Raw genomic sequence first — 26,963 nt, 5'->3', positions numbered from 1 at the left:
CGGCTCTGCCACGAAATTTGAAAAGTGGTACGAGGGCTGGAACGGGGTCCACTCAGCCTCGGGAGGTCAACTGAGTAGAGGTGGGTTCGATTCCCACCTCAGCCATCTTGGAAGTGGTTTTCCGTGGTTTCCCACTTCTCCTCCAGGCGAATGCCGGGATGGTACCTAACTTAAGGCCACGGCCGCTTCCTTCCCTCTTCCTTACCTATCCCTTCCAATCTTCCCACCCCTCCACAAGGCCCCTGTTCAGCATAGCAGGTGAGGCCGCCTGGGCGAGGTATTGGTCATTCCCCCCAGTTGTATCCCCCGACCAAGAGTCTGAAGCTCCAGGACACTGCCCTTGAGGCGGTAGAAGTGAGATCCCTCGCTGAGGGTAAACAGATGATGAATGAATGAAAAATATTAGTTACAAGGTCATTGTAGTTATAAAAAATTGATTGTAAGATGAAGTGTATGTAAAATAACTTGTCATATTTCAAATTGAAGTGGTCGTTCAGAACACTAGGATTCACAGCCTGAGCTGCGCTATGCAAAGTAAGGCAGTTAATAAATAAATAAATAAATAAATAAATAAATAACTCCTGCGCCCCTCGTCATCTTCCCCTTTGTTTTGGCGATATCAAAACTCTCTTTTCTCACTTACTGTATTTTTAAAATTCAGAGGGAATGGTTACCGTTTTGCTTCCCCTTAAAACAGTAATCATCAAACACACTTAATCACAAAAGACAAACACTTAACTAAGTACACAGCGTTTGGTCCTTATTTACAATAGCTCGACACACATCACATGATGAATGTACAGAGTTTGCTTGCAAATATTCGTTGAGTCGTGACATTAATTATACAGTCGTTGAGAAATTTGGTAATATCCTACCTGCAGCAGGAGAAACTTCATCTAAATATTACTACGGCAGATATTAACATTTAACTCCATTAAATAATGTGACTCAAACTTTCTGGACTTGTATCAAATGCAAATTTCAAGGAACCTATTACACACAGGGCGTATGAAACATTCATGAGCAGGTCTCCTTGTAAAATAAGTATCATACTCGAAGTTCTCCTCCCTCGCAGCAGCCACTGTACAAGATTTAGACTTCAGAAGTATTCTAGAGAATTAAAATTTTGATTATAATCTCGTCATAAAAATAATGCCCCAAATTAAGGGAATATTACATTCAAACAAAAAAAATACACTCTGCTACATTAGAAGTTATCTCCTCCATATATTTGACCTCATTCGAAAAAAATAATAATTTAAAAGTCATTACTCCCTAACTGGCCAAAGAAGAATATAAGGATTATTATTTGCAGATCTATGAATAATAAATGTACTAAACCACGGATGAAATGTCTTGGTATATTACATAAATGGGGATCCTTGTATATTTTTCAGAGTAGTAATTTAAACTTTATCACCAATCTATTGTTAAATTCGATCAAAAGTTGTAATTTTTCCACTTGATTTTATTCTCAAAAATAAATTCCATAAACTGCTTATCAGGAACAGTTTCTTGTCAATAACTTTCTGTTCATAAATTAGGCATTTGAGCCTTTCTACTGATAACTATTGAATTAGAATGTTTAGGCGTGTAAGGCATCGAACTGAAGATACCGGGTAACACCATTTCTCAGGCTAGTAGCGAAAGGAAAAATGCAGCCATATTTTCTTCCAACAGTTATTTTTTCATCTTATAGAATATTGGGATTATTTCGCATCGTAGTTGAAGTTAAACTCAAGTCATGTCTTGTATTTCACAAGGCGATATTTGCCCATCTTAATTACCTATTGCAGATAATAAGTGAGCTACACTGTTACGCACCGGGCGAGTTGGCTGTGCGGTTAGGAGCGCGCAGCTGTGAGCTCGCATCTAGGAGATAGTGGGTTAGAACCCTACCGTCGGCAGTCCTGAAGATGGTTTTCCGTGGTTTCCCATTTTCACACCAGGAAAATGCTGGGGTTGTACCTTAATTAAGGCCACGGCCGCTTCCTTCCCATTCCTAGGCCTTTCCTGCCCCATCGTCGCCATAAGACGTATCAGTGTCGGTGCGACGTAAAGCAACTAGCAAAAAAAAAAAAAACCTTGTTACTAGAGGACTCGTGCTGTTCCACAGTATTCGTTATATACAGGTCAGATAACTCGTCTTTATATACCTGGCATAATCATATTGTTTTGTTTGCTCTTTTTTATAACTATCATGCTGGGCTGAGTGGCTCAGACGGTTAAGGCACTGGCCTTCTAACCCCAACTTGGCAGGTTCGATCCTGGCTCAGTCCGGTGGTATTTGAAGGTGCTCAAATACGACAGCCTCATGTCGGTAGATTTACTGGCACGAAAAAGAACTCCTGCGGGACTAAATTCCGGCAACTCGGCGCCTCCGAAGACCGTAAAAGTAGTTAGTGGGACGTAAAGCAAATAACATTATTATTATTAATTATTATTTTTTTGCTAGTTGCTTTACGTCGCACCGACACAGATAGGTCTTATGGCGACGATGAGACAGGAAATGTCTAGGAGTGGGAAGGAAGCGGCCGTGGCCTTAATTAAGGTACAGCCCCAGCATTTGCCTGGTGTGAAAATGGGGAAACCACGGAAAACCATCTTCAGGGCTGCCGACAGTGGGGTTCGAACCCACTATCTCCCGAATACTGGATACTGGCCGCACTTAAGCGACTGCAGCTATCGAGCTCGGTTTATTATTATTATTATTAGACGTCATCATGCCGTATGTTTGGTGAAGTCTATCTATATATTCGTTTTTTATCGTGCAGTTGACTCGTTGGCTGAATGGTCAGCGTACTGGCCTTCGGTTCAGAGGGTCCCGGGTTCGATTCCCGATCGGGTCGGGAATTTTAACCTTCATTGGTTTATTCCAATGGCTCGGGGGCTGGGTGTTTGTGCCGTCCCCAACATCCCTGCAACTCACACACCACACATAACACTATCCTCCACCACAAAAACACGCAGTTACCTACACATGGCAGATGCCGCCCACCCTCATCGGAGGGTCTGCCTTACAAGGGCTGCACCCAGCTAGAAATAGAGACACGAATTATTATTATATCGTGCAGTTCTCGATGTAAAGCTTGAAATTGTGTCGTAAAAGGCGAAGGTATTTTTAATCGCAGTTCTTCTATATAGAACGGTTGTCTTTTCAGCTCATAAGTTAGTCTCGAATGAGCGCTTTTTGTCATTGCAAGCTGTCCAGCTTTTTGTCAGGCAGAGAACTTTTTTAAGATACATGGCCTTGAGTCTTTCTAGCGTAGCTAGGTTACCCTTCGGTAGGTGTTCTCAGAAAATGTCTATGACGTGTGTCATGATGGGGTCTGTGTGTACACAGACGTTTTTCTCCTAGGAGCATGCAAGTCATTACGAATGCTCTTCCGTTTGTTTAATGTATTTGGAAGCCGGGAAAGTTTAGAGAATCAAAGAGTATCTAGCAGGGAATAATATTCTTCCGTGTGATCAGAGGAAGTATGTACTCTCTGGCTTGACAGGTAGTAATCAAACATGGCTGCATGCAAAGGTTGAAAATCACATTAATCAGAATATTAATGGAAGTGTTAGTCACTTAGCAACCTGCAAAGTACAGAACGTATTGCGGGTTAAGGTAAGCCTTCACGTACAATTATTGGAGCGATCATTTAATGATATGATTTTACTCAAACTTGACTGAACTCAGAGACCTATCCGTGTCTCCTGATTCACTGGCAAGTAATTCCGGGAGGAATGAAACAAATCGAAGCAAATCGGTCCGGTAGAACGGACGGACGGATTTGCCGGAGCTGTTTTTAATAAACTCGTTTAATATATAGATGCCAACGGCCGTAGCCGTGTTGAAACACCGAAGCCCGTGAGATCTCCTAAGTTAAGCAACATTGGACGAGGTCAGGAGTTGGATGGGTCGCCACGCGCTGTTGGTGGGGGGGGGGGTAAGGGAATGGAGGAGCGGAAAGGAACTGGCCACCCTACCGCACGTAAACTCCGGCTCAGGAATACCTCTGCGGAGGTTCGGACCTGCCTTCGGGCAGAACAACCCTTACCTTACCTTTAATATATAGATGGTATCAATGCTAATGGAGGGCATTTAGAACATATCATGTAAGACAGAATTTCATGTGCCACATTGGTACATTTTATTCCTGTGTGTCTCATATGATTAATATACTATGCAGAGTTATATAAAATTAATTCTAACAAGGAAATGTTTCCAGACCCATATTCATATAACAAATTTTCTTTTTCTGCGCGTGAGGAGCGTTTTCTGGACGTTTGTCGGTACCTTATTGTTATATTCTGTATATCATCTAGTTTTGTATTAATTCATAGTAACCATTCATACTATATATATATAGGATTTATAGATTATGATGTAATATGAGGTGCATTATAGGGGCTGCCTGGCCTAGGTGTTAAAGGGGTGCTCGGTTCGCCCGGAAGGACATGGGTTTGAATCCCCGTCGGGATGTCGTAACATTTAAGGAACGAGATTTCCACTTTCGGAGGTGCACATGGCCCTGAGGTTCACTCAGCCTACACCAAGCATGAGTACCAGGTTAATTCCTGGGGGCAAAGGCGGCCGGAAGTGCTAACCACTCTACCCCACGAAGTGCCAAGGTTAAGGATAGTGGAAGTCTTTACCTTCCACCACCCCTCCAAGGGCCTTCATGGTCTGTACGGGGATGAATTTGCTTTGTTTTTTATGATTTGTATTGCATTTTCTTGAAAGTGAAGGACGGGAAAGGTGGTGTAAGAGGTTATCCTTCCTACTAGTGGAAACTAAAAATTAAAATTTGTTGGAATATCCTATATCTGTATCTGATGTTTCACTACGATAGGAATTTTCTAGAGCTGTGTTGAATAGTGGCTTAGATTTTTGAAGAAATTGGGAGAAAACCGACAATCATTGCTATGGTTTATAAGAACATTTATGAGGGCGATCTAACATTCATATTCAGAATCATTCAGTTACGCTGACAAGCTGATTACGTGTTAGCATATTGAAGAACTTCGTCCTCAGTTACTTGACTGTAGTAGAGCTCTGTAACCAACTTTATCGTATCTCGAAAACCACAACCAGATTTCTGCAGTGAAAACGACAAAATCGGTTCTCATCTGAAGTATGAGAAACTGGTTTATTTAAAAATCCTCTCAAGTACTCTTTCAAAAAGGAACAACCTATTTGCTACCTGTTCTTGTGCAATAATTACGTGTGTTGTACGTATCAAAATGAGTACCATCACCTGCCTTACGTCATTTACTAAAGTTTATTCAACATAAAAAATTCCTAAACAATTAATGAGCTTAAATGTTTTTAACATTTTCAATCGATGAACTTAAATTATGGTTTCCTTCTAGGAACTTTATTTTTTAATATAAGACAAAGTGGAGGCACACGCTTCCCCTAGTGCACGGTCACTGCAGTGTCCTACATAAGAGGCTTGCAATGTGTCTCAACAGCGCACTAGTCGCCAGCGTCTAGGAAAAGTGTAGCATTCCAACTGATGAGCCCACTGCTACACTGAGGCGAAACGCTGGTAATTTCATATTTAAAATGATTAAATGTATTTTATTCAACACGTTGACCAACAAAGGTACCGTAGCTTTAAGGACACAAAAAATGGCGTTATCTTCTCGCATAATTCGGATAAGCGACTCTACCCGCAGTGTAGACAGTAGTTCCATCATGCTACATGCATTGTCGTTGAACGGGAAAGGCATTTGCTCTACAAACGTTTTTTTGAACAACGAAATCGCCAATGGCAAACAACCTACAAATTATTCTCTAGTTCTGTTGGTATCTTAATATCATTCTCAAATAAGAGATTTCTCGTGAGTGTGTTAAAAACTCACCAAACTTTTTTGTACAATGACAACACTGTATGTGAATCGAATTGGTGACAGGGGATTATTTTGGTGAAATTTGGTGAGAGGAAAGGACAAAATGCTAGGGCACATCTTTAGACACCCCGGTCTTGCTTGTTTAGTTTTTGAGGGAAGTGTAGGCAGTAAAAATGTCAGAGGTTGACCAAGGTATGAATACAGTAGTTGTACGATGCATTAGTTACATAGTAATGAAAAGTTTAGCACAGGTTAGGGTGGCATGGAGTTCTGCATCAAACTAGTCTACGGACCGATGACCCACGCAACAACAACACTGTATGCGACAAAACAAATGACACTGATTCACAAGTTATCCTGGAGGTATTTTTGTACATTTCACGTAATGAGAGTGTATTTTTAACGTAGTGTTTTCTTTCTGTACAAGTTGTAGATTATATGCTTCTGTCGTCTTTATATGCATATTAGCAAGTTAAGGCCTACTATCGTAATTGGTTTTCCAAGTCGTCGTACACGACATGAATTCCATTCACTTCAACTATAACCTCCATATTTTAGAATTTAAAGCAAATTTCTTTTTATAAAAAACTCGAGGAACTGGAAAAAGAAAAATTGTGTTGTTATAAGCGAATGTCGTTGAAACCGCGATTCATTCACTGATGAACAAATGTATTTAGCTGCATTTTGGTGAAATGGCACTCTGGTAGGCCAGGCGAATGTAATAGTATAGAAATCGTTCACGTGGGGTGAAGTAGGATTCTTAGTACAATTTCCAACGTCTCCCGTCGATAAATGATAGGGAAACCTGCTGTCAGATGTTATCCGCCCAATTGTTCACCTCCCTAACCCTGACGAAAACATATAGCTGCAACAAGATCGGCTCGTTGCCCTCGAACTGTGACCCAATGGATCGATGAACATTTCAAGAACATCAGGATACTTGCCTTGCCCTCAAGTTCACCCAACATCAATCCTACTGAGGACATCTGAGATACTGTCGAGGGGAATGTATGATCTCTGGACTCTGCTCCGATCAATTTTCGCGCGTTATTGGAGGCTGTTCTCCGGTCAGCGGTCAGGGATCAATATCGCACTCCTACGCTTTTGGTGTCTTTTAGTGTCCAGGACGACGCGCATCGATGATGTCATCTGCGTGAAAAGAGTTGCTACACGCTATATCTTACAGATTTCTTATTGAATTGTTCATCAGTTTATAGCAACATTCAAGGGACCTAACGAATTGTATCGTTATAAACGAGTGTTATAGTAAGATATATTTATACTATGCGAGTGAGGTGGAAAATGATGCACAACAAATATTATGTAGGTTTAGTTTAGATTGTACACTGACTGACAGAGCAAATGCAACACTAAGAAGGAGTGGTTCGAAAGGGATGAAAGTTGGGGAAAAAACAGAGACGGCACGGACAAATAATTGATGTTTATTTCAAACCGATATGCAAGTTACACAATGCGCACGGCATCGACTCAGTAGGATGTAGGACCACCGCGAGCGGCGATGCACGCAGAAACACGTCGAGGTACAGAGTCAATAAGAGTGCGGATGGTGTCCTGAGGGATGGTTGTCCATTCTCTGTCAACCATTTGCCACAGTTGGTCGTCCGTACGAGGCTGGGGCAGAGTTTGCAAACGGCGTCCAATGAGATCCCACACGTGTTCGATTGGTGAGAGATCCGGAGAGTACGCTGGCCACGGAAGCATCTGTACACCTCGTAGAGCCTGTTGGGAGATGCGAGCAGTGTGTGGGCGGGCATTATCCTGCTGAAACAGAGCATTGGGCAGCCCCTGAAGGTACGAGAGTGCCACCGGCCGCAGCACATGCTGCACGTAGCGGTGGGCATTTAACGTGCCTTGAATACGCACTAGAGGTGACGTGGAATCATACGCAATAGCGCCCCAAACCATGATGCCGCGTTGTCTAGCGGTAGGGCGCTCCACAGTTACTGCCGGATTTGACCTTTCTCTACGCCGACGCCACACTCGTCTGCGGTGACTATCACTGACAGAACAGAAGCGTGACTCATCGGAGAACACGACGTTCCGCCATTCCCTCATCCAAGTCCCTCTAGCCCGGCACCATGCCAGGCGTGCACGTCTATGCTGTGGAGTCAATGGTAGTCTTCTGAGCGGACGCCGGGAGTGCAGGCCTCCTTCAACCAATCGACGGGAAATTGTTCTGGTCGATATTGGAACAGGCAGGGTGTCTTGCACATGCTGAAGAATGGCGGTTGACGTGGCGTGCGGGGCTGCCACCGCTTGGCGGCGGATGCGCCGATCCTCGCGTGCTGACGTCACTCGGGCTGCGCCTGGACCCCTCGCACGTGCCACATGTCCCTGCGCCAACCATCTTCGCCACAGGCGCTGCACCGTGGACACATCCCTATGGGTATCGGCTGCGATTTGACGAAGCCACCAACCTGCCCTTCTCAGCCCGATCACCATACCCCTCGTAAAGTCGTCTGTCTGCTGGAAATGCCTCCGTTGACGGCGGCCTGGCATTCTTAGCTATACACGTGTCCTGTGGCACACGACAACACGTTCTACAATGACTGTCGGCTGAGAAATCACGGTACGAAGTGGGCCATTCGCCAACGCCGTGTCCCATTTATCGTTCGCTACGTGCGCAGCACAGCGGCGCATTTCACATCATGAGCACACCTCAGTGACGTCAGTCTACCCTGCAATTGGCATAAAGTTCTGACCACTCCTTCTTGGTGTTGCATTTGCTCTGTCAGTCAGTGTATAATGACGAAGATATGTTGAGCGTAGGGTAATGCATGTTCTTCGCATTTAATATTTTATTTGGAAAATGTGGACTTGCTGGAATTCAGGAATATTATGGACAAGGCTGGAAATTGGTATATAAATTACTGAACATATTGTCGCTGCCGGGACAAAACCTCCTATGTGAAATTATTTTAGCTTAGAACTTTGGCCGGTAAGGTTCTGTCATTTAAGGTGCAATATCGTGTGCATATTGTCAAGGCATTCTCGCTCTTCACAATGTATGTGCTGCGGATCAGTATATCTCCAAAACATATTATCACATAGGAGGTTTTGTCCCGGCAACGACGATATTCTCCACTTACGGGCAAGTTACGAAGAATCTATTAAAAATTAAGGTTAGTTAATAATTGATATAAACACTAAAAAACTAAAATACCAAAACTGTGTTCGTAATTTCGACCCCCACCATATTTATGAAAAGTCTAATTAATTTGCATATATTTTTCATTTCTAATTTTACCAAGTACTTTTCCTACAATGAATTATTTAAATGGCCTTTTATGAAAAATGCTATTTGATATTCTTTTTAACACAGACTTTCATCGTAGATCGTGGGATTTTAAAAGCTTTACTTACACTTTTGTAACCCATTATCTTGTCCCTCACTGCCTTAATAGCCTTTTTTATAGCCTTCTTATCCCACTTCTTGCGTTTTCCCCTCTAAAACTAATAATAAGCTTCATAAATAACAAATATAATGGGGGGTGAGGAAAATAGCTGCTAGAGTAACTCACGCTAACTACCTCACTGTAGCGATGACCCGCCAGAAACTACAACACACGACTGAAATGCAGTCCAGTATTTCATACACATATCAGTGCTCACTCTAGGTTTAATTCGTGTGGCTATTACTAGCCAAGTGCAGCCCTTGCAAGGCAGACCCTCCGATGAGGGTGGGCGGCATCTGCCATGTGTAGGTAACTGCGTGTTATTGTGTTGGAGGATAGTGTTATATGTGGTGTGTGAGTTGCAGGGATGTTGGGGACAGCACAAACACCCAACCCCCGGGCCACTGGAATTAACCAATGAAGGTTAAAATCCCCGGCCCGGCCGGGAATCGAACCCGGGACCCCCTGAACCGAAGGCCAGTACGCTGACCATTCAGCCAACGAGTCGGACACTCTAGGTATAACAGACTCTTAATTTGAATGCTGCACTAACTCAGCTCAGCATGAAAAATGAATCTTCCTTGTACACGGAAACTAAACGTGGTGCTCACAACCAACTGTCACAAGACAACGTGATGAGGCCACGCGTGTGTATGCGGCTAAACATTAGATACCAATCGTACAAACTGGAAATCCATAGGGGGAAATTAGGTGTGGGCACGCTACTTGATTCACAGTTGAATGAAAATAGCAGGAGCACTACGCACTCCTGACTGTTGCCCCAAAAGGATTGCGAGTCAACTGCGCAACCAATTCCTCCAGAGTAAGCTTTACGATACCGTAAGTGCAAAAAAAAGTGAGGTGTGAGCGCATGAGAAAAATGAGTGGAGAATGCAGTCAGTCATTTGACTGCAAAGCAAATACACACAACCTTAACTCCAATGGACTGAAGAGAAACCAAGGGGTAGTATGTTGATACAGAGAGTTTTAACGGAACGAACCATTTGCTAATAAAGAATAACTTGAAATCTCTAATTAAAATAATATACCGAAAGCAGCGGTTAAGCAGACCTGGAACCAGGCCAGAAACCGTTAGAGCTTAAAACTAAAGAAGGGCATGTGCAGTACTCACCAAGCTGTTGCTTCTTCTGCTTTTATTATTAGTAGTAGTACTACGAATTTCTCACACGTGTGGGGTCGCCGGTGCAAAATTTTCCGCAGTTGTGGATTTGGTCCCGTTTAACGACCGGATGCCCCTCCTGACGAATATCCTGTGTAGAGGGATGTAATTCCTATTACGTGTTTCTGTGGTGGTTGATAGTAGTGTGTTGTCTGAATATGGAGAGGAGAGTGTTGGGATAAACACGAACACCCAGTCCGCAAGCCACAAGAATAAATCGGACGTGATTAAAATCTCCAACCCGGCTGGAAATCGAACCGAAAAATGTAGTTTCATCTAAAACATCTTCATGACAAACGTTGTCTAAACTACAATTTCCATTTTTTTCATCCTCATACATCCTGCAAGTTAAGATAGTGAATGTGTTCACTAATTCATCGTTACGCCGAACTATGGTTAATGAACTCCATCGCAGTTTCCGGAAAATTGCAAGGCGTTCGCCGAAGTCTCCCTAATGACGAATTTTGAGGCCATTTTTCATGGTTATAGTATTGTTACGGGGTCATACGACTGTCAAACGTCTGGAAGAGTCCTTCGTTATGAGCATGTGGCTGCGCGGTATGCATCATGAAGCTATCAGCTTGCATTTCGGAGATGGTGGGTTCGAACCTGAGTGTCGACAGCGCTGAAGATGGTTTTCCATGGTTTCCCATTTTCGCACCAGGAAAATGGGGGGATCTGTACCTTAATCAAGGCCACGGTCGCTTTATTGCCACTCCTAGCCCTTCCAATCGCATCGTTGCCACCTGTCTGGTTCGGTGCGAGTTAAAGCAAATTGCAAAAAAAAAGTCCTGCGTTATTTCTTGGAAAAGATGAATAAGTCAGCCTGGGAGCTTCCGCTCGGCCTTAGAGCACGTGACGACCTCAGCTTCTATTGTGCTTTTAACTTGATGTCTCCGTAGATTTCCTGAAAGGTGTAGCTAGGACGCTCCTAATATGGCCGCATCCCGAAGATACTAAAACTTCATCGCCAAGCATATCAAAGTAGGCTCGCCACGAAAAGCGTAGTTGAGTTATGTAGTTGTTGTTTCGTGTTATTGTGGTGAGTGTTGAGTAGTCAGTTGCGAGTAATGCGTTCCAGTGTGTGGAGCAGTCACGTGGCTTTCTTGTACAAGTTTTCGGTGTTGTCTGAAGTCGAGCCAAGTGTACCTGTCTACATGTCTACATTGGATTGCTGTCAAATGACAGGTGGGTAAAGCGAAGTGAATGATGAGACCTGTCAGTCAAGATTAAGGAGGATCGCCCGCTCCAGGTAAAAACAAAAAAAAATTGGCTCGCCAGGTGCAAGTCTTTAGATTTGACGCCCGTAGGTGACCTTCGCGTCGTGATGAGGATGAAATGATGATAAAGACGACACACATCCAGTCCCCGTGTCAGGGAAATTAACCAATGATGGCTAAATTCCCGACCTTGCCGGGAATCGAACCTGGGACTCCTGTGACCAGAGCCCAGCACGCTAACCATTTAGCCATCGATCCAAGTAAAAAAGCCGAACACTCGCTGTGAGAGCAAAGCATTTCCTAAAAATCCACTAATTGGTGAGGTGTGTATTCATTGTCGAGCATGATTGAGTTTGTTTCTGTCTACTATATGGGGTCATCTTTTATTAAGTCCGGCTCCATAGCTAAATGCTTAGCATGCTGGCCTTTGGTCCAAACGGTCCAGCGTGTGATTCCCGGCCGAGTCGGGGATTTTATCCTTCACTGGTTAATTCTGATGGCTCGGAGGCTGGGTATGTGTCGCCTTCATCATTAGAATATATTCGTCATAGGTAGGGTTCCATCCTCATAGACGCGCAGGTCACCTATAAGACGTCAACTCCAAAGACCTGCACCAGGCCTCTTCAGAGTCCACACACCATTATTATTATTATTATTATTATTATTATTATTATTATTATTATTATTATTATTATTATTAACATCTTTGAATAAATTAGTTCCGAAACAATTTTTAATAGTAATTACTGTAATTACGAGGTTCATCTGGAATATTGAACTGTAGCAACTACGAATCCCTCTGGATTAGACATATTTTTCAGTTCTTTGTAATGGAGCGCGTGTTCAGATATTAGTGACAGGGAGTAGCTTATTCTGTCTGTTATAGAGAGAAGACTTTGATTGTGGTTATGGAGATGAGTGCCTGGCAACAGAAAGGAGAAACAGACGGGCGGGTACAAAAACACACTCCGCTATGCAGAGGCTTTATGCGACCTGAATACTGGCGTAGACTCTTTACAGTCTGTCATAAAGAGTAGCCTTGTTCATGACCTGAGCAAAGAGCTGTTCTGGGCGTATTCTTTGTAGAGCACGTGCATTCCTAGTTTTTGAACGATCTTTGTACTTACATGTGCAATTATATCCCATATGTTGACTCTTTTGATGTCTCTTCGACCCGTTAAAAGGTTTTTTCTTTCCTGAACTGCTGTTGCCATTTTGAAGCACACGCTGAATTCCACCTTGAAATAGATTTTAATAGACATATTTCCAAATTCATTTATAAAATCCAGATGGTTATTTCACGTCGGAAAATCAACAACCAACCAAATTTATAAACACAATAACTTTAATAATATAATAACCAATCAAAACAGTACAATTTTGGTGCAGGGAAATCATATGCTAGGCCCGCTTGCCGTAAATACAGGAATTTGAAAATAACTGTAGGTATTATTATAATTTTATGAATAAACTTGAAAATATTCAGCAAGTCAGAATGGTACAGATTTTCTTTGTAAGGTAGGGGGCCCATATTTTGTCCCCTTAGCAGATTTGGACTTGTAGCAATTCAGGAATATTACGGACTAGACTAGAAATCCGTACATATATTTTACTGATTACACAGTATTCTCTACTTACGGGCAAGTCACAGTGAAAGTGTTATAACGTAAGGTAGTCAATATTTGACATAAACAGAAACACTACAAAAACTAAACCAACACAAATGTGTTCGTTATTTTGACCCCCCCCCTCCCAAATTTATGAAAATTATAATTAATTTAAATATATTTGTCCTTTCTAACCTTACTAAATTCTTCCCTATAATGAAATATCTGACGGCCATTTTTGAAAAGAGATTTGGTATTCTTTCAGCGTTGCTCGTGGGACCTTAACGCTTTACTTGCATGTCTTTAACCCATTACCTTGTACCCCACTGCCTTATTAGCCTTTTTCATAGACTCCTTATCCCACTGCTTGCGTTTTCCCATCTGAAAATAGTAATTTTCATAGATAACGAATAAAAGAAGGGGGCCGAAATTACGAACATTCCCTGATTTATTATAACGGCCGCTACAGTAACTCATTCCAACCACCTCCCTGTAGCGATTACACGCCAGGAACTATACCACACGACTGAATTGCAGTCCAGTATTTCTTACACATATCAGTGCTCAATCTAGGAGTAACGGGCTCTTAATTTGAACGCTGCACTAACTCTGCTCAGCATGAACAATGAATTCTCCTTGTACACACAGCGTATTTACAAGAATGAAATTGCACATCTATATTTACCATCGGTTGAATTGCTATATGAACATCTGGTTAAATGTGAATTTTACACGGTTTTGATGATTTCTTTTCTTTTGTCTATAGAAAGAATAATTTACCATTATGAACACGACGGCTGTACTTCCTTCGTTCATTCGTTGCTCGTGGATGAAAGACATGTTTGTTTAGTTCACTTCCTAAATTCATCAAACTATCATGTTTCTAAATATAGCTGGGAGAATACCTTGTTGTATATTATCTTCATACTTAATAATTTAATTTGGACTCCTGATGTTAGCAAATTAAACCTTGGTGAAATTGGGACGTTAATTATGGTGTACAGGGGCTGGATACACGCCGACCGCGATCTACCGGTACATCGTGAGAACTGATTTAGTAGATGACTAGCTTTAGGGGGAGAAAACATATTTCTAGAAATGATTCAATCCCTCTTCATTCGTTTTCCATCCTAGCACTAGCAGAAGCGTGTATTGCATTTTGATTTTCACTTACTTGCGTATGAGCTGGCTGCGTGATGGCCGTAAATATAATTTCCCTCCAATGCGCATGACTTACAGTATTGCATCTCACTTGTCACACTTATCCATTCTGTGAATGAAAAGTTACAGGACCTAAATAACGTTTCTGTGATTCTTCAAGAAAAGTATTTATTACTGCCTGATGTTGCACTTCGTTTCAAGACTTCAATATACGTTTCTGAATCTTTGTTTTCAAAACACAAACACCCAGCCCCGGAGATAAATGAATAAATAATCATATTGAGATGAAATCCCTGGCCCAGGCGAGAATAGAATTCGGGTAACTTCGAACCGAAAACCAGTACGCCGACCACTCCGCCAAGGAGCTAGATGTCACCTAGGAATGGCACCGTGGGTAAATGTACGTGAAGAAATAATAATGACATGAAGTGAACATCTCAATTCGCATGCTTAGCTGAACGGTCAGCGCAGTGGACTTAATTTCATAGGGGCCAGCGATCGATTCTGGACAGTCCAATTTTTTAGGTACCACGTTTGGTTGATTTCTCCGGCTCACATGATGGCTCACTGAGATCGTCTGAGAACACATAGAGTGTTGGAAAAACCAGTAAGTACCAGTAGTGGCCGGCCCTTAAGGGCTCCCGGACGATGTCCTCTGTAGAGAACGAAAGACACTTTTACTTTCTCTCGACATTTGAAGTCTACCATTGGACTCGAATAATGTTAAAACGATTACATTTCTTTGTAAAACTGCAAATACTCATCAATAAGGAAGAGTGTTCGACAATATCAAACTTAGGTGTTTGACTTTGAGCGCGCAGTTCACTGGTAAATGCTCTCAGGTTGATGATAAGGCACGGATTCTCGAGCTTCCGTCCGAGGATATAGTGTGGGTGAGGGGGTTGAGATGTAGCAGGGATGGTCAATTTCGTGCGGAGGAATGGTGCGGGAAGATACTTTCACTTGGGCAGAGTCCGTAGCAGTGTAGGAGTAAACACCGCTATACGAGCATGCGCCAGCCAAACCTCCATGGTACCGGGCGAGTTGGCCGTGCGCGTAGAGGCGCGCGGCTGTGAGCTTGCATCCGAGAGATAGTAGGTTCGAATCCCACTATCGGCAGCCCTGAAAATGGTTTCCCATTTTCACACCAGGCAAATGCTGGGGCTGTACCTTAATTAAGGCCACGGCCGCTTCCTTCCAACTTCTAGGCTTTTCCTATCCCATCGTCGCCATAAGAGCTATCTGTGTCGGTGCGACGTAAAGCCTCTAGCAAAAAAAAAAAATACTCCATGGTCGCAAGCAATAACATTCAATAATAACTTATGACCTTATATGCCCCATTATTTATATTTTAATAATTTTGATTCAAATTGAGCTCGGCTTGCATCCCGCGATTTGTGAGCATTGGCAGCAGTGAATTAGTTAGTTTTCGCGCGGAAGACTTGAGGGAGTGCGGCTGTACTGGTCAGTAACAAAGAAAGAGTTGTGGGGGAAAAAAGTACTGTGGCCGCCCCACACCCCGATATGAGAGACCACCAGCCGCCACTGATAAGTACACCACTTATACAGTTACTTCTTTATCCTGTCCTTAATATATTGTTCACACAGTCGAAACCGTTTATAGCGACATCGCTTATAACGACGTATTGGATATAACGGTGAAATCTAAAGGTGCCGTCTAAAGTAAAGAAAGGGTTACAGTGATGTTGGTGGCTAATTATGACGGAAACAAAAACTGAAACTTCTAAACCAAACCAAACCCCATGGCACTACAGCCCTTGAAGGGCCTTGGCCTACCAAGCGACCGCTGCTCAGCCCGAAGGCCTGCAGATTACGAGGTGCCGTGTGGTCAGCACGACGAATCCTCTCGGCCGTTATTCTTGGCTTTCTAGACCGGGGCCGCTATCTCACCGTCAGATAGCTCCTCAATTCTAATCACGTAGGCTGAGTGGACCTCGAACCAGCCCGCAGGTGCAGGTAAAAATCCCTGACCTGGCCGGGAATCGAACCCGGGGCCTCCGGGTAAGAGGCAGGCACGCTACCCCTACACCACGGGGCCGGCACTGAAACTTCTAGTGATCGGAAAATTGGCGAAGCCTCGCTGTTTTTCGGGTGTGAATTAATTACCGGTCACGTACGAAAGCAACCCCCGAAGTCGCGGACGACAAGCTCCATTTAGAATCTCGGCTGCGTGGTATTGACAAGTAGTGAAGGGAGAAAAGTTTAACAGTAAATAACAGAAGAGACTAAGGGAATTTTCCAAACGTGTTAACAGAGGTATATTCCTTGTTTCACTACTGTATCCTGTCTTCTAAAACATTACTATGATAAGGGTTATAATTGTTTCCATATTTTTAAATACTGTTAAAATAATGTATTCAGTATAAGCCCGTAAATACATGTGATCGATTCTGTTATGTGATGTACACGCTCAAAATCGCTATTCTCTATATCTCGAAATTCCGATAACTCGGAATATAATTTAGCTCCCGAGGTGATTCGATATATCGAGATTCCACTGCACTTAAAGTTATGAGATAATGAATTGCATTTCCCAACGAGCTAGATTATAATACATAGAGTAGCTATAGCAGCTCTATTAGCGCTCCGGGCGGAGACAAGCAGCACTACGACCGCCATGATATAAATGTATCGGCTAACGGCAACAGCTGTCTGGAGCTGTCTGCGTAATCTCGCATGTGTGTCAAGAACATCGTTGATATAAATTATTTTATAGTTTCACTTGATTTACTGTAGCGTGAATGTGCCTACATTCTGCTTCGCACGCTTTTGTTCGAGCAATACAGTGCATCTTATTCCAGGTAATTTCATTTTTTTTTTCTATTATAAAAAGGCTACGTAGATTGAAAGACCATCTTAATTTTCGCCCCTGTAAAGCACAAATTTTCGTCACAGGTTCTCACTAAAAGACAAATAGCTGACTAGGCAGTGGGTGAATAGCATGAAGAGAGAGACAAATGGTATCCCAAGCAGCAAAATACTCTCTATTCCGAACAATTGAAGAGCATTATGTGTGTGTCTCCTACCGTTGTCCTGTTTATCTACGGGGTCGGGTGTTTAGTTAATGACAGGAGACGTTAGATACACAAGCCATTTAGAATTTAGAATATTACTCTTCCTATCCATACATAATACGGGAGGAAACAGAAATAATCCCAATGCAGTGCAATTCAGAATAGTACACACCAGGGCGAGTGAAGGCACACAGCAAGTGTTTACTGGGACAGATTGACCCATCGACAGAAGTGATGCTTCTCTTATCCACGTACTAAGGTCCCTTCTGATGACAGCACCGCTACTGATCATTATTACTGTGCTACAAATTACGAGTTATTCACCAAGTACTCCGGAGGTGTTGTTGGGTGAATATCAGGAAATGTCATCGATGAGGTGGGAAATGAAATTAAAAGCCTCGAATACCTGAAGGTTATGTTTGCTCAGCATTCCGGAGAGAAGTAGGAATTTATTTCCTGAAAATATCGAGCTCATGATATTGTGAAATAGTCACGTGACCGAAAAATTGTTCAGAAGGAAACACTATCGCGAGGAAGTAACATCTTTATGCAAAAGTTAGGGACTGAAATGATCTTGTCAGTTGCAGGACAGTTGTTTTTACATTAACGATACTTGATTTACTGACATAGAGTTCAGAGAGGACACCAATTACGCCGGCATGACAAAACGTTTCTTAAAGCAGTATTTTAAATTATACTGCACCACAGATTCAGTTATTACGCAAGAAATGAAAGGAGTAACCATACGGCAGATGTACTTACAATAATATTTCTCATGGGACAGTGAATCAGAGCTAGAAAATACCTATCGGTTCATGTGAATGAGATAGTTGTTTCAAATCGGGAAATCTGACTATTAACAGATCAATATAAAATTCAATTTTTTTACTGTAAATTTTATTTCCAGTCTGTGTTATGGAAATGTTACGTAGAAAGGTTGCCTTTGAAATATATGACAGTTCATTAAAGTGTAATTAATTTTTATGGCTGTTTACATGAAAATGAAAATCTATAACCTGTTTACAGTCATTCGACCGGCTTAGGAATGGAATGAATGAAGCCCCCATCTATCGGCAAGGATAGGAATTCTGCGGGCTGCCGAAGACTGTCGCACTCCTCTGGGGCAATGATAAATGACTGACAGATGATATGTTAAAGGAGAGTGTTGCTGGAATGAAAGATGACAGGGAAAACTGGAGTAGTCGGAAAAGAATCTGTCCCGCCTCTGCTTTGTGCAGCACAAATCTCACATGGAGTGACCGGGATTTGAACCACGGTATCAAGCGGTGAGAGGCCGGTGCGCTGCTGCTTGAGCTACGGAGGCTTGGCTGTTTAGATACGTATCCTAATCCGTAATCTTGTACCGTAGACCTACACTCACCTGTATGTTGATAAAACGGAGAGGTGTGGATGTCTCCACATCTTTGTGATAAAACAGTTATTGATTTATAACAATATATCGCTTGAAGAAAAAACAGACTGTTGCATATTGTGTTTCTTCTATTTTATGTTACAATACATTCCGATTATGTAGGGAATCTCTGATTAAGGAAAACTTATACGCACCAAATAGTTACGCTTTCCATCCGATATTTTCATCAACTCAAATAATCTCTGTCATACCTAATGAACAAGATTTGTGTAAAAATGTCTCATTTTCCCGCTTTGTTCCGCACTCGCTTTTAATGATGTTATTTGCTTTACGTCCCACTAACTACTCTCCCGGTTTTCGGAGACGCCGAGGTGCCGGAATTTTGTTGCGCGGAAGGTATTTTACGTGACTTTTGTATAACTATCACCAACTATGACATTTTTGTGTCTGGAGGACAGCTATTGGCTATAATTGGTTAATTGATGTACATCTAACAGCTTGATTGGGGTAAATTTTATTATAAGTGTGTGCGACACGAGGCTAACGTATTTGAGCACCTTTAAAGACCACAGGACTGAACCAGGATCGAACCTGCCAAGTTGGTGTTAGAAGACCAGCGCCTCAACCGTCTGAGCCACTCAGCCCGGTCACACTCGCTTTTACAGAGCTTCGCCTACTGAGGTACATTTCAGACAAGGCGGTTTCTTCAAAGACGGCAGTGATAGCCACTATGTATTATATTCTAGCCGTGGCGTTATAATTGAAGGGAATTTTGTATAACTATCACCAACTATGACATTTTTGTGTCTGGAGGACAGCTATTGGCTGTAATTGGTTAATTGATGTACATCTAAAAGCTTGATTGGGGTAAATTTTATTATAAGTGTGTGCAATCACTTTGTATATTATTGTCTATGAACTTGCAATTGATTAAATTCGTTGCTCGATCTTCAACTGTTCTGCACCGTAATACCGGCCGTAATTAAAAACCTTACTTCTGTTCCAGCGCTTGACAACAGCAGGTGTGATGTGGCATGTCTTGTTGCCATTCGCTATGGCAGGCAAGAATGATTTGAATCCACCGTAAGGTGATAGTAAAAAGAAGCCGTAGGCCTGTATAAATTGTTTTATATCGTATTTTGTTCCTTTGGCAGTGTTTTAATTTGAACTTGTGTGTAATTTTAAATAGAACTTTATGTGTGACTCCGAGTGCCTACAGATGACTATATTATTTAGGCTTGGAAATATTTTGAGCAAAATTGTGTATGTGAGTACTTCGAAAGTGTTCATCACCAGTCTGGTAAGCGATCATCTGGCTTGGTATATTAACTCAAACAGACTTTATCTACGTAAACTACAGTCCTTGTTTTACATTAATATTTTTGAGAGACGTCTTATAAACCACAACTTCAACTTACAACTTCACAAAATAATGTTCAGAAATGATTTACGTATGAACTTCTTTGAAAGACTACTTTAAAAATGCGTCACTATTAACAATAGTAAAACTTGTGTTTCTGTCGAAAACTTAAAAAATCTAGTTGAGGTTCATGTACTGGTTCCGCAAAAATTCTTAAGGATGAATAACTCCCGAAACTTGCAAGTGTTAAAATTAAAATCGTACTGAATCTTGGTGATATAATAATGATAGTATGCCAAGTATTATAAATATGTAATGTTTCGAGTCTACAGCATAAGCTGCTAAGGATAATCTCTCACACTTATTTTTTTATAACGATTGAATTTTAAGTAGATTTATTGTAATTTTTCCATTAAATATATTGGGCTGTTTAAACTAATGGTGTTAATGTTATTTAAGGTACTTGTTCTATCCCTTGTTAGTTCAAGGTTCATCCGCTATTGAGGTTATTTTAACCTTGGTTTTGCCCAGTTTCATCGCTTCCCAGTCCTGTGACTTCTGTTTCAGTCAAGGCCTACCCTAAGTATTTGGCGTTATTTCACGCAGGGACGGTCTCTAGTCTCTCCTGTGGCAGTGCTGGCAATTGAAACTGTGTGTTTGCGGTGGTGTGTCGTCAGTTGGCTTCGTTGTCGTTGTGTTCGATTGTCAGTACGTCCCAGGGAGTAGTTCAACTTTCTTTAAAGACGGCAGTGTGGTAGCCACTATGTATTATACCCTAGCTCGTTGACATTTGCAGTAAGAATCACTAATTTTCAACATAGTGTACTATAAGAACTCGAAAAGATATTTCATGTAAGTTTACGAAAGCTATATCTTACTTCACACGCAGAGATTGGGAAAGCTTCAATTTGATTCCGAGTCTTACTTCCTTCTAACAAATCCTCTCAACAAGATTATTTCTACACGGAGTTACTTCACGCTTCCGAGAGTTTTAAGCTGGTTTCGTTTCGCAGGGATATTCTTACAAAAAAAAAAAAAAAAAAAAAAAAAAAAAAAAAAAAAAAAGAAGAATGGGAAAGATCTTTTATTTGACGGAATCACTGTGTGAAACGACAAGAAATACTGATGTAACGCCTAGAAGTACATTCATCCCGTTGAGCTTTAGAAAATATGACTCTGTGAGCCCGCATGCAAAGAACGTGGAAATTATCAGAGAAATAATTTGATTCTCGTTGCTAAGAAGATAAGATTATCCTGCTATGCGTTCTACGTCGCACCGATACAGAGAATTCTTATGAAGACATTGGGAGAGAAGTGTAGGAATGGAAAGAAAGCGACCATCATTTTCATTAAGTTACAACCCCAGCTTATGCCGAGTGTGAAAATGGGAAATAACTGAAAACGTCTTCAGGGTTGCTTACAGTGCGGTGCGAAGCCACTATCTCCAATGCAAGCTTATGGCTACATGAACTAAACCACGTAGTCGACTCACTCGGTGATATATCAAAAAACTCCACTCTATATCAAAAATATACCCTCCATAGTTGTTAAATTATATGGGCAGAGTGGCTTAGACGGTTGAGGTGCTGGTCTTCTGACCCCAACTTGGCAGGTTCGATCCTGACTCAGTCCGGTGGTATTTGAAAGTGCTCAAATACCTCAGTTGCGTGTCGATAGATTTACTGGCACGAAAATAACTCCTGCGGGACAAAAGCCCGACACCTTAGCGTCCGCATTTTTCACATCTTGTGGGGTCGTGGTTGCGGGCTGCGTCGCGAACTGGCGACGATGGGATACGGAAAATGCTGAAAATGGGAAGGACGTAACTGTGGCCTTAATTAAGGTACAACCCTAGAATTTTCCTGGTGTGAAAATGGGAATATACGGAAAACCATCGACCCACTATCTCCCGAATTCAGTCTGATAGTGACGTGACGCAAACCGGGCAGCATAATGCTCTTTCTCCCTATTATTAACGAGACCTGTGGTATAGAACTAGGTCGCCAGTATCTTATTATAAGGCCCTGAATTCGTTATCTTGGCCAGTTCAAGGATTTTTTTTTTTTTGCTAGGGGCTTTACGTCGCACCGACACAGATAGGTCTTATGGCGACGATGGGATAGGATAGGCCTAGAAGTTGGAAGGAAGCGGCCGTGGCCTTAATTAAGGTACAGCCCCAGCATTTGTCTGGTGTGAAAATGGGAAACCACTGTCGGCAGCCCTGAAGATGGTTTAAGGAGTTCACTTGATACGAGATTTTCTCAAGCTCTTAGTTACAGGAAGAAAGCACACAGTGAGAAGATGACCCTACTGATCTAATATACGTAGATGAACACTGGTTGCCATGGCTTCAATGGTGTCGAGAAAAATCATGGCGTTGAGGCTGATGACACACGGAGCAGTTTTGGCCGGGTCGGCCGCCGAAGTCTTCCGTTAGATCAACGGATTTTGCCAATTGTGAAAAAACACATGAATGAGTGAGTGCGAAGTTAGATGTGACAAGACAAAATACAATTTGCAGACCACAATACAGAGAAAACATGGCTGTCGTACCGCGCCAAAAATGACATAACAAGGAGTTACCTAATAATGTATGAAATGATACTTACCGATGATGGCGCGTACATTCAGCTGAATGTATGTATTCAATCTATGGCGCCAGAGCGCGCACAAAGTCGTCATAACGCTCGTTGCACTGGCAGCAAACAACAGGCCAAGTCGGCAAAAACCGTTCCGTGTGCCATCAGCCTAATTCCAGATACACCCCTATCCCAAAACCATATCCATGTTAATATTAGCCTTTCAATACTCCTGTATCGTGTATGACGGAAGATAAAGTGTTATATAAAATGAATTCTTAATATAATCGTTTATTTGTACTGGTGGGGAACTGCCAGATTCCTGTTCGGAATTACACATGTTACCATGCTGCAGATAGCGTATGTAACAGTGAAAGGTGCGCAACAGTGTTCTAATTTCTTAATCTATTTATTTTTTATTTGTTAAACGTGGCACCAACAGAGACACACTCTAATTACAGGCGACTTTTATATATTATTTGACACAAGTAACACAAAAATACCAAAAAGGAAGAAAGTATGAAAATGCTGTATAAATGAGATGATAATGCTCTGTATGAAGTGGATTACAAACTGTAACCAAATAATATAAATATTATATATATAAACAAATCACTTCGACGAGTACAATTCTTTTAATGTATTTACATATGTGTCATATTCATAAGCAAAGTCAAGATCTATATGATATTTATTAATTTAGTTATTGTACGGCTCCATGGATACATGGTTAGCATGCTGGCCTTTGGTCACAGGGGTCCCGGGTTCGATTACCGGCAGAGTCGGGAATTTTAACCAAAATTGGTTAATTCCCCTGGCACGGGCACTGGGTGTATGTGTCGCCTTCAACATCATTTGAGGCGTCTAGTATCAAAACCGGCCAAGTCACAAAATTTACGAAAATTAGTTAAGGTTATCAGTTTGAAGTAGAGGTACAGCACTATCAGGTGAAACAAGATTATGCTTTAAAATCGTCCATGTCTTCATGTTATAGGGCACTGAATTCTCGGTCGTGCAACAGAATCGCCCAAGTCAAGGAACGAGCGACAATCTTTATGATGCAGCATTATTGTCTGGAATCTTGTGTTGTTACATTAAGCAACAATGTGATAATATCAGTAGGCAAAATCATTCCTTGTAATGTATATTCTTTGAAGTCATAATATTTTGTTTTTTGTTCGTTTGCAACACTGATTTACGTATTCGCCGGCTTCTTACCGTCATTGGCGCCAAAGCAATCCTATTTCCGGTGTGCTCGTATTTTGTCATTATTGTGTGCTGTAACGTGGATATTGTTCCGAGTGGTGAACTGAAAGATTTACTTTCATACCTTGTGAAATTGTACAAAACTGCAACAAAAACGGCCAAGTCAAAATTTAAATTAACAAAAAGATGGGTTAATTATGAGTTAGATTTCTCAAAACAGCGGGACTTAAATATTAAACCATTAAGGATATAACTGTGAAAAAAAGTCTTTTCTGACCATCATTGCTTTGTCTCTACAGGTTTTTCGTCCATATTGAAAAATATGCCTTGAGTGACTTGGCCGGTTTTGATACTACACGCCTCATTTCATTCTCATCCCGACGCGCAGGTCGCCTACGGGAGTCTAATCAAAAGAGACCTGCACCTGGCGAGCCGAACTCCTCGGACACATCCCGGCACTAAAAGCCATATGTCATTTCATTTTGTTAAGTTACTGTGTGTTTCACACATTTTGATAAACGGAGAGTTCTTGAAAGATACAGTTTTGGGGACTGGAGTTATATACAATTGCCGAAATATTAAATTTCCTCTTCTAACATTAAAGCATAACTCGTGAAGGAAACTATTATCGTCAATTAATGCATTAACAATCTTATAGAGATAAATTTGTTGAGCTATTACACGCCTACTGGCAAGCGAAAGGGCCTACATTTTAAATTCATTCAACAACAATTCATGTGAAATACAATTTCTAAAAGGGAATATCTTATTTTTTAATAATAAATATAACTTAAAAAGCGTTTCTGCACTCTTTCAATTTAATTTCGATATATAGGCCTATATATATATATATATTTTGCTATTTGCTTTCCGTCGCACCGACACAGATAGGTCTTATGGCGACGATGGGACAGGGAGGGGCTAGGAGTGGGAAGGAAGCGGCCGTGGCCTTAATTAAGGTATAGCCCCAGCATTTTCCTGGTGTGAAAATGGGAAACCACGGAAAACCATCTTCAGGGCTGCCGACAGTGGGGTTCGAACCCACTATCGCCCGAATACTCGATACTGGCCGCACTTAAGCGACTGCAGCTATCGCGCGCGGTGATAATATTTATAACATTGAGACCAAATTACACATGCATACTCAAGTTTTAAACGGTCAATACTATTGAACAATAAGGTGAGTGCATACTTGTTAGTAGAATCTCTTGAATTTCTAATTTAAAAAAACTATTTCTTATAAGAATCATTAACCATTGTGTTAATATGCTCCTTGAAAGGTAAATCGCTTTTAACAATTATTCCTAAGTCATTAACAGAGTGAACAACTTTGAGTTCATCATTATTAATTTTATATTTATAATTCAATATATTTTTCTTATTTGAAATCTGAAGAAAATATGAATTGATCACCCTAGAAAGTTTAATTGCACTCGGTCTGGCCAAAACCAAGCAAAGCAAAGTCTTCTCCCGACAGATCATGAAGGCCCTGGGATGGGCGGAAAGTAAAGGCTTCCACCAACCGTAATCTCGGCACTTGATCCGGTAGAGTTGTTAGTTCTACGGCCGGCTGTTTTTGCTCCAGGAATTTAGCTGGTACTCAGGATGAGTGAATTCCAGGGCCATGTGCACCTCTGGAAATAGAAATCTCATTTCTAGAAGTTTTCGACTTCCTTATGGGGAATCGGACCCACGTCCTTGTGGGTGAACTGAGTACGCCTTTACCACCTCGACCAGGCAGCCAAATCGAGACCAAGCAGTTCCCCTTTCAGTGACAAGTCTCCAAGTTTCCCTCCTTCAAGTGCGGTCGTGGCCTGTATGAAATAGAAATGCTCCTTCTATACTTATACGGCTCTTTCTTTCTTTGTTTCTTTCTTTCTTTCTTTCTTTCTTTCTTTCCTTCTTCGTTAATCCATTTACCGTCCAAGATTGGTTTTGACTCGAACTCATAGAGAGATTCCACCTCTACCACAGTGTCCTGGAGCGTGTGACATTGGCTCGGAGGATACAACTGGGGAGAAGGACCAATACCTCACCCAGGCGGCTTCATCTGATATGCTGAACAGGGGCCTAGTGGGGGGGGGGATAGGAAGTCTGGAAGGGATAGGCAAGGAAGAAGGAAGGAAGTGGCTATGGCCTTAAGTTAGGTACCATCCCCGCATTTCGCTGGATGAGAAGTTCGAAATCAATGAAAAAAAACACTTCGAGAATTGATAACTTGGGAATCGAACTCCCCTCTGATCACCTTCTGAGGCTGAGTGGACTCCATTCCAGCCCTCATACCATTTTACAAATTATTCGTGGTAGAGTCGGGAGTCGATCCCGGGCCTTCGGAGAGTGGCAGCTAATTACATTAACCACTACACCACGGCATGACTCCCTTCAGAGTGTTAAAATTGAGCACTGAAGGCACAGAATTCTGTGGAATTAAAGCAGCATAATTCTTTGGTTTTATTTGCCTCATGCTTGGACATTGAAAGCTAAACATATTAGCAATATTATTGCTAATACTCAGAATTCTCGCCATACAGTAACTATCCGCTCAATTATAATTGAACTTCAAGAGTTATACGTTTTAAATCCGCAGTCGTTTTTAGATATTTGTGAAAATGGTAATACTAATTAAAAAAATCCTCCCAAATCACAGAAAAGGTTCAGAGCCGTGCATATGCCAGCACGAGTTAGCATGGTAATGACACAAAATTGCCACCAATCATGAAAAACTCCATGCATAGCATTCACGATTGTCCTTCTCATTAGTCGTACCACAAACGGCAGCCCTTATATTCTCCGTAATTACAGACGGAGCTTCGTGATAATTGGCGCAATACCATTTTGACTTTGAACACTTAACCTCTCATTCGTTCGTCGGTCGCTCATTCATTTGCTAGCACTGTGGCCCATACATTGTATGACAACACCATCGCGTGGTCCCTCTAAAGAAGCTAATTCCTCTAATAACTCACATGTCATCAGAATTCCC

The sequence above is a fragment of the Anabrus simplex genome, chromosome 6 (assembly GCF_040414725.1).
Source record: "Anabrus simplex isolate iqAnaSimp1 chromosome 6, ASM4041472v1, whole genome shotgun sequence".
Classification (NCBI taxonomy): Eukaryota; Metazoa; Arthropoda; class Insecta; order Orthoptera; family Tettigoniidae; genus Anabrus; species Anabrus simplex.
Note: the sequence above shows the minus strand (reverse complement) of the source record.